The sequence below is a fragment of the Balaenoptera acutorostrata genome, chromosome 1 (assembly GCF_949987535.1).
Source record: "Balaenoptera acutorostrata chromosome 1, mBalAcu1.1, whole genome shotgun sequence".
Taxonomy (NCBI): domain Eukaryota; kingdom Metazoa; phylum Chordata; class Mammalia; order Artiodactyla; family Balaenopteridae; genus Balaenoptera; species Balaenoptera acutorostrata.
In genome coordinates, this window is record NC_080064.1 from 46,235,867 (window position 1) to 46,239,275 (window position 3,409).

Here is a 3,409-nt window from a genome sequence, read left to right on the forward strand (position 1 = left end):
TGTGAATAATGCTGCTGTGAACATGTGTGTACAAATATCTTTTGGAGAGCCTACTTTCAATTCTTTTGGATATACAAAGAACTCCTATAACTCAATAATAAGACAAGCAATCCAATTTTTTTAAAAGGGGGAAAGATTTGAATAGACATTTTACCAAAGAAGATACAAAGATTGTGGCAAATACAAATACAAAAAGATCCTTAACAACATCAATGAACAGGAAAATAGAACTCAAACACACAGTGATATACTGCTATGAATCCACTGAAGTGACTAAGATTAAACTGACTGACCAAATCAATGCTGGTGAAGATATAGAGGAACTGGAATTCTCATACACTACTGGTGGGAATGTGAAATGATACCACTGTTTTGGAAAAATTTTGGCAGTTTAAAAAAGTGTTAAACCTACATCTATCATGTGACCTGGCTATTCCACTCCTAGGTAAATACCTAAGAGAAATGAAAGTATATGTGCACACCTAGATTTGAACATGAATGTCCATACCAGCTTTATCTGTATAATAGTCAGTACCTAGAGACAACTCAAAGTCCATCAATAAGTAGATGAATAACCAAATTGTGGTACATCCATAAGATAACATTCTACTCAGCAATAAAAAGGAACAAATTACTGATGTGTGCAACAGTATATATTCACTGCAAAATAATTATGCCAAGTGAATGAAGCCAGACAAAAAAGAACACATAGTATATGATTCCATTTATACAGAATTCTGGAAAATGCAAACTAATCTAGAGGGACAGAGGCAGATTATTGGGTGCCTGGGGAGTGTGGGGGAGGGGCAGTGTGAGGCAGAAGGGAGAGATTATAAAGGGCCATCAGGAAACTTCGGGGGTGATGAATATGTTCATTACCTTGATTGTAGTGATGTTGTCATAAATATATATACATTACATATATGACAAAACTCATCAAGTTGTATACTTCAAATATGTGCAGTTTATTGTATGTAATGATATTTCAATAAAGCTTACAAAAGCAAGCAGGAAGAGATTAGTTAAATAAATTTGAGTAGGGACTTCCCTGGTGGTGCAGTGATTAAGAATCTGCCTGCCAATGCAGGGAATGCAGGTTAGAGCCCTGGTCCGGGAAGATCCCACATGCCGCAGAGCAACTAAGCCCGTGCGCCACAACTACCGAGCCTGCGCTCTAGAGCCCAAGAGCCACGACTACTGGAGCCCGCGCACCTAGAGCCTGTGCTCTGCAACTAGAGAAGCCGCCGCAATGAGAAGCCTGTGCGCCGCAACGAAGAGTAGCCCCCACTCGACGCAACTAAAGAAAGCCCGCGCGGAGCAGCGAAGACCCAACGCAGACAAAAAATTAAAAAAAATTTTTTTAAAGTGATTAAAAACAATAAATTTGAGTAGACCCATAAGGAAAGAAATACTATGTAGCAATAAAAATTATGGAAAGATGTTTATGATAATTGTTGAAAGAAAAAAAAGCAGATTACAAAACAGTATATCCAATACGGTCACTTTTTATTTTTTTTTTAGATAACCTGAATATCTCCAGGATTCACCATTTGGTTACAAATAATGTCTCATTAAAATTAAACCACGGTTTATGTCAGCCCAGAGCCATCCTGCCTGTGTGGGAATTCCCTTTCCCTGCAAAGTCCACCTGTCCCATATGTTTCTGGGTGTTCCCTAATGTGTCTACTGCACTTGGAAAGCAGTCTCGAAGTCATTTGCTGTTGTTGGCACCTGGGGCCTCTGCTGAGTTGAGGCTCCTGCATTAATGCCTCTAGCAGAGCCAGAGGTTGGCCTGTGTTATTGCCCAGGCTGCTGCCAAAGCCCCATGCATGGGGTGCCCACCATTCCTGTCCTGACGCTCACACCTTAGGGTGCTCCGAGAGCAAAGTGATGAGGGAAGTCCCCCATCTTGTTATCCAGCCAGGGGTCCCCACCGGAGGGCTGCTTGGGCCCCAGGTGTGGTGAGCTCAGCATGGTAACTCTCTGTGTTGAGAGAGTCTGGGGCAGGGTGAGTTCAACCACCAGCCCCTGTGAGGTGTCTGGAATGACTGATCCTTCCCACTCTCTGGTCCTGGTGTGGACCAAGTTCCTCTTCCTGTGACAGTTGTCTTTCAGGGACCACCAGCATCCTCTGTCAGGTTTCTTCCAAGTCTGCCAATGAGCCTGTATCCCAAATGTGAATACTGACGGAGATTCTTCTAGGCGGCTCCTTCATGCCTGCAATCACATCATATTATATAACATAACATATGTACTTACACATGGGGGAGGGGGAGGGGAGTCCCCACCTCTCCCTGTCAGCATATTTTCCTCTTTCAGCTCTAGTGTAGCTGGAAGCACATACCCGGAAAATACTAACAGTGATTCTCTCTGAGTGAAGAGAGCATCGGTGGTATTCATTTTCTTTGTTCTCTTCTGAACTGTACATTCTCATTTTTTTCTATCACTGTCCATAAGGCCAAGGCCAGTGTGTCCTGCTCAAAACCTCATCCCAGCACCCAGCTCCGTGTTTGGCACATAGTAGGTGCTCAATGAGGTGTGAACGAGTAGCAGGTATTACTTTTCAAGACTGAGGGGCTGGTTTAGCAGTGGCAGGGAGACAGCTTTTGCACCCCGCCGCCCGCCTGGCTCCACCTCTAGCCTGTCAGGTCCCGCCACCGGCGTTTCCGCCTCTGCCGCCCCGCGGCGCGGAGTGTCTGGCGCCGGTCCTGCAGCCCTGGCCCTCTGCTCGGCCGCGGCCGCCCGGGGCCGCCTCACCGGCGCTGGCGAGGGGAGGGGAGGGGAGGGGACAAGACTCGTCTGGGAACTGGCCTGGGCCGCTCCTGCCTGTGCCTCTGCCCGCTTCCTGCGCCTCCCTCCAGCCTCCCGCAGCCTCCCCCATCAGGGTCTGCTCTGGGACCTCGGATGCCCAGTCGCTGAGCCTCGCCCCACGGACCTGCTTCTCCGACGTCCCCAGCAGGCTCCCCGGCCTCGGCTCTGCGAGCTGTTGAGTCCTGAGCGCCCCACCACTTGGGTAAGACCCGTGCCGCCCGCAGGCCCGCCCCCACCTCCCCATCTCGGAAGGGCCGAATTCCTTGAGATCCTCCTGCTGCTGGCTCTTCCTCGACTCCAGCAGCCTCTCCAGGCAGACGTGCCTCTACCCCAGGAGCGGGCTCCGGATAAGCCAGGCGGTGCCTGGCAGCTCTCTTGCGTGGGCAGGCTGGGGCATGAGGCATCCTGGGATTTGAGCTGGGATGGGCAGGCCTCTCACGAGGATGAGGAGGCTGGCCCTTGGCAGTGCCTAGGGCCACAAGACTCAGAGCCCAGAGGGTGCAGCCAATGCTGACTCACTCAGGCCAGGCATGGGGTGGGGGGAGCACCAGCCCGTGGGTGAGCCGCTCCCTGGCAAGGGTCCAATCCTGGAAGTCGG

General features: G+C 49.5%; 1 long non-coding RNA gene across 1 annotated transcript; it reads right to left on the reverse strand.

Annotated features, from left to right (window-relative positions):
* Positions 1-1,503: 1,503 nt before the first annotated feature.
* Positions 1,504-3,184, reverse strand: LOC130704583 (uncharacterized). Its single transcript, XR_009004980.1, has 2 exons — positions 2,936-3,184; positions 1,504-2,217 (listed from the first exon to the last, which is right to left on the reverse strand). It is a non-coding gene; the product is annotated as an uncharacterized LOC130704583 (long non-coding RNA).
* Between the last annotated feature and the right edge of the window lie 225 nt (positions 3,185-3,409).